Below are 12,220 nucleotides of genomic sequence, written 5' to 3'. Positions count from 1 at the left end.
CAAAGTGTTAAAATATATGGTACCCGATATATAATCATATCTTTTCCTTCAGTTTTTGTTTCTTTAACCTATATGTGAAGGGAAATTAAGCAGGAGACATGTGCATGGCTAGGAATCTAGGAGGCCCTGGCGGTAAGGTATTCCCTCCATCCTCAGGGACCAGCTATTGGCAGCCATCTCTATGTGCCCTTTCTTTGTGCCCTAGCCCCTGTCTGTGAGCATCTCCTTCATGCCTGGGGATACATGTGTGGGTCAAAGATACTTAGATGGAAGTGATAGAATCCAACTCCAGTTAGCTTGAGCGAGAAAACAGGATTTCTTGGCTCATTATAACCAAATGATAGGTAGCCCAGGGTGTAGTTGAGTGGATTCAGAGATGACTGGATTCAGATACTCAAATCCCATCAGGCCTTTCTCTCTCCTCTCTGCTGCTTCGTTGCTTGTTGGGGCATTCTTTCCTATCCCAGATGGGGTTCCTCTATGCACAGGAGGTGTGCTTGGCCTTGGGCAACTCCAGAATCTGCCTTCTGCCTTTAAGAACTTTGAGCACATTCCTCTTAGCTCTGGTGTAAAAAAAAAATTCCAGGAGATGCCTCTAATTAATCATGGTTTTGGGGGGTGCCAATGAGTTGTAGATGATCGACTTTAATCCTCCCACAAATATAACCTCCATGAGGACAAGGCCCTCACCGGCTTTGATCATTGCCGTAGGCATAGCAGCCCCCACAGAACTGAGCACACAAAGTGCTGAATAAGCATTTATCGCGTGACTGCATGCTATAGTTCCCTATCAGTGGGTCCTTCCCTCCAGAGAGCCCAGCCATTTAATTTCAATTAGTGTATTGTAGCTTCACCCAGAGTTGAGCAGGAGTGCTGGCATTTTCTCTCGGGCGATTAAGCCCTTCAGTAGAGAGCCAGGATATGCTGGGTCACTCTCCGTGCTCCACACAAGCCTGGCCGGCCCCAAGGAGGATTGTAAGGCTGTCAGAGTACTGGCTGGTGACCAACGGGCTGCATGGACCTCTTTAATTTAATGCCCTCTTAATTAGTATAAATAATGACAGGGCTACCCCTGGCTGCCACTGCCTTTCTGTCTCTCAGGCTCATTAGGATCAGTGATGAGCAGTCCTCTTAACACTGGTGCCCCCATAGTCACAAAGATGAGATCGGGTCCCAGGAGTGGGCCTGAGGGAGAAGGCAGACTCTGGAGTCAGGCAGAGGTAGATTCTGGTCCCAGCCATGCCCTTTTCTAGCTGGTGACCTTGGGCAAAGCACATCCCCTCTCTGCGAGTCTGATTCTTCATTTGGATGGGGCAGCAGTCAGTATGGCTCTTGGTCTTTCTCACTCTGAATAACCTCTCCTCATGGGGCTCTTCAACACGGTAGACCCTCAGATCTCCTCACCTTCATAATGTGACCCTGGGGTCAACCAGCTAGACCTAGGTTCAGATCCTCACATCTCCCTAGCTGTGTGGATCTAGGTAAAGTCATTTCATTCTTCTGAGTTGCAGTTTCTTCTTTCTAGTTAAATATACACGTGCGCACGCACACACGGAAACACTGCTAGAAATGTTACATTTTAATCTGAAATCTGTTGTTTCCTAGTTGTATGATCGCGGGCAAAATTAGAAACTTCTGTCTGTTTTTTCACCTGATAATGGTATTAAAACCATTGTCTTCACAGGGTTGCTGTAAAGATTAAGTGATTTAATGTACGTAATGCACTTAGAACTGTACAAGGGTGCTCGCTTCGGCAGCACATATACTAAAATTGGAATGACACAGAGAAGATTAACACGGCCCCTGAGCAAGGATGACACGCAAATTCATGAAGCGTTCCATATTAAAAAAAAACTGTACAAGGAACATGAAAGCATTGAATGTGTGTTCCCTGTCATTATGGGCACCAGTTAATAAGACATTATTCCAATTGATGCAGTGCAACTGCATAAGCCAATGAAGAAATTGAGGATTTCTACTAACTTCTGCAGTCTGAAAATGAAAACATTCAATTAAGATGTATTGATAATTACTGGTGATTGAAATGTAAAAGTTCAAAGCAAACAGAAAGGATCAGTAGTTGGAAATATAGCTTTGGTGATTGAAACACATTGGAGATCAAGTCAGAGAATTTTATAAGGCCAACAACTTGTTCACAAATATCAACATGAAATAAATGAATGAATACCGACATGAATGACTACTCTACACATGGACCTCACCAGGTGGATACACAGGAATGAAATAGACTACACCTCTGGAACAAGATGATGGAGAAGCATAATATCAACAGCTAGAACAGGCCAGGGATTGACTGTGGAACCAGACCATCCAGGGCTCATAAGCAAGTTCAAGTTGAAGCTGAGGAAAATGAAAATAAGTCTGCAAGAGCCAAAATATGACATTAAGTACACCCTAGGTAAATTTAGAGACCAACTGAAGAATAGATTTGACACAATGAACAACAATGACTGAGGACCAAATGAGTCGTGGGATGATGTGATGGTTAGAGTCTATGTCATCTAGACACCCCCTGGGTGAATGTAAGGACGGAGCCTATCAATCACGTCAAAGCCTGATGACGCCTCCTTGGGGGATTGGCTTTTTGTATAGAGAGAGATTCTAAGTGAGCTGATTTCTCTTTGATCATTGATCTCCTTGTTGCATCACCTGCTGATCCCAGGAGCTGTCAGTGGACTACCAACAGTGGATTCACTTGGCTATCTGGACAAGTACATGTGTATAATCACCATTTGTGTTTTTGGATAAAGGTATTTATTTATTATGAAGAAGTCACTGGTCTTACAAAATTATATCAAGCTGTGTCCACCTTGGTTTCTAGCACCAAGGCCATTTTTCCAGCTACCATTCTTTCCTCTTGGTTTCCAACTTTGGGGTTCCAGTTGCCAATAATTATCAACATCTCTTGATTATATGCTTCCTCAATTTCAGACTGAAGACATTGGTAGAATTCTTCAATTTCTGCACCACTAGCTTTAGTGGCTGATGCATAAATTTGAATAACAGTTGTATTGACTGTATCTCTTTGTATTCAGATAGCTATTATCCTATCACCGACAGCATTGTACTTCAAAACAGATCTTGAAATGTCCTTTTTGATGATAAATATAACACCTTTCCTCTTGAATCTGCATTCCAGGTATAGTATTTTTATTATTATTATTTTCTTATTCAAAACGGCCAAGACCAGTCCTTTTCAGCTCACTAATACCTAAAATGTTGATCTGTATGAATTCCATTTCATTTTTGACAATTTTCAATTTCCCTGGACTCATTCTTCATACGTTCCAAATTCCAGTGATTCGTTGATGTCTGCAGCTGTTTCTTCTCATTTTGAGTCGTGCCCCATCAGCATATGATGGTCCTGAAGGCTGCGTTCGCACAGGCTTTACTCCATCCACGTACTCTGAGAAGGCAACTCTTCTTCATATTTTGAGTACCTTGTGACCTGCCTCATCTTCTGACAATGCTCTGCTTCAGTTCATTAGATGTTCCAGTATCTGACAATGTTTTGAGACTATCCATAAGGTTTTCAGTGGGAAATTCTTCAGAAATGGATAGCCTATTCCTTCTTCATAGTCTGTCCTTAGTCTGGAAGCTCTGCTGAAACTTGTTTCTTTTGGGTGACCCTGCTGGTATTTGAAGTACCAGTAACATAGCTTCCAGTATCACAGCGACACAGGAGCCACCAGAGTATGACAGACTGATGGACAAGTGGAAGGAGGGGAGACTAGTGATTTGAAATTAGGAAAGAAGTTGGTCAGGATCGCATCCTTCACCATCCTTATTCAATCTGTCCACTGAGCAAATAGTCTGAGAACGTGGACTACCTGAAGAAGAAGATGCCGGGCACTGAATGAACAAATGTGCTTTACACAATGGATGGATTGTGATAAGAGTTGTATGAGCTCCCAATAAAATGATTTTTAAAACAAGATGTCACCGGGGTTGAAGGTTGGTTCGTTGACAAGCTTTGATATTTAGATGACACAATGTTGCTTGCTGAAAGGGGAAAGGACTTACTTAAAGACCTTAAAGACTACAGCCTTCAGTGGGGATTACATCTCAGTGTGGAGAGAGAAAAGAAATCTTACACAATGGAGCAAAGATTGAAGTTGCTAAGGATTTCATTTGGCTTGAATCTCCAGTTAATGTCTGTGAAAGAGCAGTCCAGAAAGCAAACACATATTGCACTGAGTACATCTGCTGCAAAAAAGAAACCCCCCCCCCCAAAAAAAGAAAAACCCCTGTCAAGTGTTAAAGGTCAAGGAAGTCACTTAGAGGACTAGGGTGTGCCTGACCCACGTCATGGTGTTTCCCATGTGCTCATCGGCATTGTGAAAGCTGGAAGACTGAAGAACGACTGATGTGTTTTGAATTGCATCGGTGACGAATATTACAAGTGTCATGGACTGCCAGGTGAACTAACAAATCTGTCTTGGAAGTAGTACAGACAGAATGTTCCTTAGAACCAAGGATGGTAGGACTTCATCGCATGTAGTCAAGATATGTTATTCGGAGGGACCAGTTCATGGGGAAGGACTTGGTCGAGGGTCAATGACAAAAAGAGACATGAAAAGAGATGGATTGGCACAGTGTCTAGAAGACTGGACTCACGCACAGCAATGATTGTGAGGATGGCCCAAGCCTGGGCAGTGAGTGCTTCCTTCTGTCAGACACTGGGCTGTGATGAGCCCGAACCTGGTCCATGGCTTCTTGGCATCTAACAACACCAATATCTCCTTCACTCTTTACAACTCACCCTGGGTAGAAGTCTGACTTTCTTCACTTCTAAACCGTGGAAATTAATAATCCTAACGGAAAATGGCTGGAGACAGTCTGAGCAGTAACACATTCAAAATAACAAACAATAGCAAAAAACAAACTTATTACCCTTGGGTTCATTCCAACTGGTAGTGAGCCTTTCCAGGAGAACAGAGCTGCCCCACCAGATCAGCAAGGCTGAAAACGACCACAGATTTCCCCACAGAGGGGCTGGCATTCTGGACCGCAGACTTCTTGGTTAGCAGCTGAGAGCTTAATCACTGTGCCACCAGGGCTCCTCCGTAATATTAGGAATCACTAATGTTTATTGAGCATGGCAATGTGCTTGTCAGCAAGAAACAAACATGAAAAGGAACAGTTCTAAAACCACATAGAAGTTGATTCATCTCACACAATAAAGTCTAGAGGCAACTAGGCTCTTGTCTTCTTGCTCCCTCATTCTTCTTAGGCCAGCCTTTGTTCTCAAGGTTATGAGATGGTTGCCCTGTCTCTGTGCCGTAGCGGGCTTCTGGGAAGTAGCTGTCAGTGCAAAAGACTGAAGAGGAATATAGTTAGGTCTATACCTTAAAACAAAACAGCAAAATAAGACTTCTGGTAAGTAATACCAAGCAACTCCTAGTCGCTTACCATTGGCAAAAGCTCAGTCATACGGCTGATCCTAGGTGCTAGAGAGCCTGGGAAAAGAAATGTTTTCAATTATCTAGTCTTCAAAGCAAGTGAGGCGGTAGGTGATTTTAAGTAGCCAGTTCATCGGATCTGCCACTTTCTTATGCCATCTCTCACAAAGGCCTAGAGAGGTTGTAAACTCTGGTTTCTGCCTTACACATGAGCAGATCAGCCTGGGGGAGGCAAAAGACTAACTAGACCAGGCGTTGGCAAACTTTTGAGACAAAAGAGTCCATCCTGTCTCTCACAACAATTTAAAAATTATTTGAGAGCCATATATATGTATATGTATTTATAGTTTTCATTTTAATATCACTTGACTCTTTAAAAACAGTTTTATTAGGACTTAATCTACATATCACACAATTCAATAGTTCAATCACATCAAGAAGAGTTGACAATCATGACCCCAAACAATTGTAGAACATTTTCTCCCCCCACCAATGGTTAAATAACTTTTAAAATGAGTTGTGTAATCACCATAAGTTCTAGTGGTGCTCCCTCCCCCTCCCACACACACTGTTTTCTCCCCCAACCCCCTCAGCCTCCCTATCTCTCACCCCCCCCACCCCTACCTCCCCTATAAACCTTTGCACCAGTTCTTATTTCCATGCCTCTAGTCCTTCTGTGCATCGCAAACTGGGAAACCCACCAGAAACAGTCAAAGAAAAAAACCAGAAAAAATAAAGTGTTGAGGATAAAACAACAATACAGAGATTAAAAATATGAATAGTGGATAAGAAAAAAGCCCACTGTGAAAGCCATAAATATATTTTTACAGACAAATGAAATGGCCAATATCTGAATAATATCCTTAAATTTGTTCCTTTTTTGAGTTCTTTCCAGGTCACTCACTCTGGATGCAGCACCTGGAGTTTTATTCTCCGCCTAGAGCCCCCAGTGAGACGCTCACTGGCATTGAGTCGATGCCAGCTCACAGCAACCCTACAGGACTGGGTGGAACTGCCCCTGGGGTTTCTGAGACGGTCGCTCTTTTTTTAAAAATCACAATCCATACATTCATCCATGTATCAAGCACATTTATACATTTATTGCCATCATCATTCTCAAAACATTTGCTTTCTACTTAAGCCCTTGGTATCAACTCCTCATTTTTCCCCTCCCCCTTCATCCCCACCTCCTCATGAACCCTTGATAATTTATAAATTATTATTATTTTGTCCTGTCTTACACCAGGGGTCCTCAAGCTTTTTAAACAGGGGTCCAGTTCACGGTCCCTCAGATGCGTTGAAGGACTGAACTATAGTTAAAAAAAAAACCTATGAAAAAATTCCTATGCACACTGCACATATCTTATTTTGGAGTAAAAAAACAAATGGAGCAAAAACACCCAGCGGGCAGGATAAATGTCCTCGGTGGGCTGCATGTGACCCACGGGCCGTAGTTTGAGGACGCCTGTCTTACACTGTCCAACGTCTCCCTTCACCCACCTTTCTGTTGTCCCTCCCCCAGGGAGGGGGTTATATGTAGATCCTTGTAATTGGTTCCCCCTTTCTACTCCACCTTCACCCCACCCTCCCAGTACCACCACTCTCACCACTGGTCCTTGAAGGGATCATCTGTCTTGGATTCCCTGTGTTGCCATTTCCTATCTGTACAAGTATACCTCCTCTGGCTTAACTGGATTTGTAAGGTAGAATTGGGATCATAATAGTGAGAGGGAGGAAGCATTTAGGAACTAGAGGAAAGTTGTATGTTTCATCGTTATTACACTGCACCCTGACTGGCTCGTCTCCTCCTCATGACCCTTCTGTAAGGCGATGTCCAGTTGCCTACACATGGGCTTTGGGTCCCCACTCCGCACTCCTCACTCACGATGATATGATTTTTTGTTCTGATGATGCCTGATACCTGATCCCTTCGACACCTCTTCCATGTGGACTTTGTTGCTTCTGAGCTACATGGCTGCTTGTTTACCTTCAAGCCTTTAAGACCCCAGACACTATATCTTTTGATAGCCAGGCACCATCAGTTTTCTTCACCACATTTGCTTATGTACCCATTTGTCTTCAGCGATCATGTCAGGAAGGTGAACATCATGGAATGCCAATTTAATAGAACAAAGTATTCTTGCATTGAGGGAGTACTTGAGTGGAGGCCCAATGTCCATCTGCTGCTACCTTAATACTAAACCTATAAATATATGCTCATAGATCTATTTCCCCATCCTCATATATACATATATTTACATATATACATACCTGTATTTAGATCTCTATGAATGCCCTTTGCCTCCTAATTCTTTCCTCTCCCTTTAATTTTTTATCAATATTACTTCAGAGCCATATATATATATATATATATATATATATATATAAAATGCTGCAAAGAGTCCACCATGATGCCCAGCACACAGTAGGTTCTTAATAAGAGTAGTTCCCTTCCGCACCTTCCCTCCCACTGTGAGGCCACAAATGCTAACTCAAGTCCTCCTTAGGTGTTCAAGGCTGGGCCTCTGCACCCCTTTCCCTGCAGTAAAGGGGTGGGAGGGAGGGTTACAAGTGAGAGTCTGTGGAGAGAAAGATGGCAGACCAGTATGTGGCTTCCACACCTGTCCAGCTCTATGGCCCAAATGGGATAGTTGGGTCTCTCTCTCTCTCTCTCTCTCTTTCTCTCTGATGGTACTTCTCTCTTTGATACTAGTGTACACTCTGGCCACTCATTTGGACATAATTTGGTCAAATGGCTTCAAACCAAAGCAATGTATTCTTTTGTTTCATATGGTATTTTCAAAATAGTCAAATGAACCTGAATGTTAAGAAATTTCACATCATAGCCCACATTTCTTGCCTTATGGTGTTGGAGTGGGAGGGAAATTCAGGTCATCTGGCCACACTGGGCCCACATCCCACATGATAAGACAGCCGGAGCTGGGGACATGCCACCCCATCTCAGAGGGCTTGGGCTTACCCCTCACTACAACCCGCACCTGTTTCCCTGACCATTGTTCACCTGGTCCCTGTGACCATTTGAGTTCCCGTCTTCCTCTGTGGATAGGTGGAAGGACTCGGGCTCAGGAAGGATAGCAATTTGAGAGGTCTTAGCTCACAGGACTAAGCCATGGCAGACTTCACACTGGGCCACTGTGACTCCCGACCCAGTGTTCCTTCCATTCCTCCTTCTGCAACTGCTTCTGACTTTGTCTGTCTGGATGGGAGCTATTGTGGTGGAGATGCGGTAGAAGGAGCTGAATGTATGGTAACTCGGCCTGTGGTTGGTGTTGCTGTTTCCTTTATTTGAGTCTCAGTTTCTCCATCTGTAAAATGGGAATGATGGCAATCCCACCCTCTGAGGTATGGAAGGGCCTGCAGAATTGGCTCTACAGAAAGGTTATTGAATATAATGACTGCTTGGATGGCTTATTGCCATGTAATCCCCACTCAGTGGTTTGAAACCATAAGCATTTTCTTCAATCTGGACTGGCCTGGTGGGTAGAGGGGCTGGTGGAGGCAGGGGGGGTGGGGTATAGTTTTTCTACTGATTTTGCCATTGGCAGGGCTTCAAACTGGTTCGTTCCTGTTTGACTCCTGTTGAGAGTTTGCACCAACACCCCCTGGATATTCTGAATCAGGATCTACATTTTCTAGAGGATCCCTGTGTGATTCTTATGTATTCCTAAGAATACATAATTCAAAGCACCGCTTAAAGAAGTACAGACTTATTTTCAATAAAACTCCACTAAAGAAAGATAGAAATACCGACACCTGGGTACACATACCCGGGAGGGTTCCCCTCTCCTCCAGCTGGGATTTTCTTAGGCTCATGGTCTTCTGGTTGGATCCAAAGGTGAGAAGTCATGGGGGAACCCGAGCAGAACAGCAAAGAAGAACACCTGGGAGCACAACAAAACCGGCAGCTGGCTGAGAACACTTCAAAGAATATGAAGACATGGGTTTGGAGAAGCAGATCGACGGCACCCTCAGGGCGCTGCAAGGTTGAGGGCAAAGGCTCTGCCGGTCTGGATCCTTGTGCATAGTGGGGTGGAGCTGGGCTTCCTGCAGCTGTCACTTCCTGAGGACTCCATCCTTCTCGAAGAAGATGGTCCTGATATGATTGTCCTCGTCAGAACAAATGCCACAGACATTTGCAGAGGCTCCTTCATTTTTATTTCTTCTAATGTGCTTCTGCTTGAACAAATGAGCCCTTAGTGTCAATTTCAATTAGCGTGGCTTCATCTGATCTCAGTAGCATCGCTCACGGGCACAAAGGGGGGTTGGGGGCGGGGCGGGGTGGAGGTAGCACACAGGGAAGGTCACTGGGATGGAGGAGGGGTAATGTCCCCTCGCTATTATAAGGTTCGAAGGTCTAGAATGATTTGTTCTCTACTTAATGAAGCCATACTTCAGAGCATGGTTTACTACCGGTTCATTCCAGGATAGCAGAGGAATGGGGCAGAATGCGAACTGGGGAGGGGTGGTGGTGGGGGGGCACAGACAAGACTCAGTGATAGTCACAATCTGCCAATTTCCCTTTCTATTTCTTTCCTCTCCCCTCCTCCTCCTCCTCCTCCTCCTCCTCCTCCTCCTCCTTCCTTTGTTCCTGCCTGCCTGCCTCTCTCCCTCCCTTTCTCCTATGTCTCTGCCCCCTGTATCTCAGAACAATCATTTTAAGAGCTTTCTTGACCACCTTTGTGTTGGAGACACTACAGAGGCCATTTCTATTCTTCATAAGAACCCTGCCGGAAAATGTAACTTATGCCCATTTTACAGAGAAGCCCACTCGGGCTTCGAGTGCTCAAAGAGCTTTGGCAGAAATGGCAGGACTGGGGTTTGCACCAGGCCTGTTCATTCGCCGCTGGGTCCGATGTCATCAGTTACTGAGCACTTGGGAGGACCTGGCTCCTGAGGAAGTCTTGCCAGCGGCTGCCTCTCACATGAGACGTGTCTCCCATGCAAGTCTGACTGTGTCCTGGGGTTGCTGTAACAAATTTCCACAAAGTGGTTGGCTTAAAACAACACACATTTATTGCCTGGGAGGTCTGGAGGCTAGAAGTCCCGATCGGGGCTGTCAGAGGGCTATGCTTTCTGAAGGCACTAGGCGAAGATCATTTTGTGTCTCTCCCACTTGCTGGCTCCAGGCCTCCGTTGGCTTGTGGCAGAAGAATTCCAATCGCTGCCTGTTTCCACAGAGCCAGCCTTCTCTCTGTGTCTGGGCTCTTTATAAGGACACCAGTCATATTTCATTAGGGACCATTGTAATCTACCTCCAGGATGACCTCATGGTAACTAATTATTTCTATAAATACTCCATTTCCAATAAGGTCACATTCACAAGCACTGGGGATTAGGAGCTGAACACATGTTTCAACTCATAAAAATCAACTAAAATCAACCCATAAAAAGCTCCAGACACTCAGATCGGCAGTGATTAAACACAGGTTAACCTGTGGAGGGCTCGGAGTCTACATGCAGGGGTCTAACTAACCGTGGCTTAAGTGTCCATGATTTGCGCAGTCCCTCTCTACTTCATTTTCCTACCTGTAAAGTGGACAAGTTGAATTAAATATCTCAAAGTTTTAGTTCAATCTAACATGACTGCATTTATAGAAGGAACCTCTTTGTTGCAAATACCTTTTACAACAACCTGACTGACTACCACATATGTGACTTTGCTAGATGGAGTGCATAAGAATCACTGACTTTGTATCTGGGAAGAGAACCTGGAGAAGCTCAGTATCATCGTACAAAACAAGGCCAGGGGCTAACTGGAATGAACCATCAATTACTCATATGCAAGTTCAAGGTGAAGCTGAAGAAAAAGAAAGTAAGTCCATGACAGCCAAACTATGACTTTGAGTACAATCCACCTGAATTTAGGGATTGTCTCTAGATTTGATGCCTTGAAAACTAATGGCAAGGACCTGATGAGTGGTGGGATGACATTAAGACCATCAGACACGAAGAAAGCTAAAGGTTGCTAAAAAGACAGGAGCACAAGAAAAGATCCCAGTGGATGTCAGCAGAGACTCTGAAACTTGCCCTTGAACATAGAATAAGTTAACACTAATGGAGTAAAAAGCTGAACAGAAAAAATTCAAAGGGCATCTTGGAAAGACTAAGTAAGTACTATAATGAAATGTGCAAAGATCTAGTGTTAGAAAACCAAAAAGGAATCTCAAGCTGAAAGAATTGAGGGGAAAATTCCATCCTCCAGTTACAATATTGAAGGATTCCGTGGACAAGACATTGAAGGATGCAGGAAGCATCAAAAGAAGATGGAAGAAATTACTGTCCCAAAAATTACTGTCCCAAAAATTACTGTCCCAAAAATTACTGTCCCAAAAATTACTGTCCCAAAAATTACTGTCCCAAAAATTACTGTCCCAAAAATTACTGTCCCAAAAATTACTGTCCCAAAAATTACTGTCCCAAAAAGAACTGGTCAATGTGCAACCATTTCAAGAAGTAGCCAAGAACCAGTAGTACTGAACCAGTCATGCTGCACTGGAAACATCAGTGAAAAACAGAATTGATGGTGTGGTTTTCAGTTGAGTTTAAGAAATGACGGAATATTTATTAAAAGTGTTTCAACAAGCTGATAAAGCATTGGAAGCACTCACTTGTCTATACCGATTTAATACAACCCACATGCCCTTTATTTATTTGTTTTTTTGCCAAGAAATTTTAAAGAAAGCTACCTTGCCAACTGACTAGAAGAGATCCATATTTGTGCCCATTGCGCACACACACACACACGCACACACACACAAGATGATGCAACAGGAGGC

General features: G+C 43.8%; 1 non-coding gene across 1 annotated transcript; it reads left to right on the top strand.

Annotated features, from left to right (window-relative positions):
- The first annotated feature begins 1,741 nt into the window (after positions 1–1,741).
- On the top strand, positions 1,742–1,848 carry LOC142423543 (U6 spliceosomal RNA). Its single transcript, XR_012779173.1, has one exon. It is a non-coding gene; the product is annotated as a U6 spliceosomal RNA (small nuclear RNA).
- Positions 1,849–12,220: the final 10,372 nt, after the last annotated feature.

Source organism: Tenrec ecaudatus, chromosome 12 (assembly GCF_050624435.1).
Source record: "Tenrec ecaudatus isolate mTenEca1 chromosome 12, mTenEca1.hap1, whole genome shotgun sequence".
Taxonomy (NCBI): domain Eukaryota; kingdom Metazoa; phylum Chordata; class Mammalia; order Afrosoricida; family Tenrecidae; genus Tenrec; species Tenrec ecaudatus.
The sequence above is the reverse complement of the archived record's forward strand: the minus strand, read 5'-3'. Positions and strand labels throughout refer to the sequence as shown.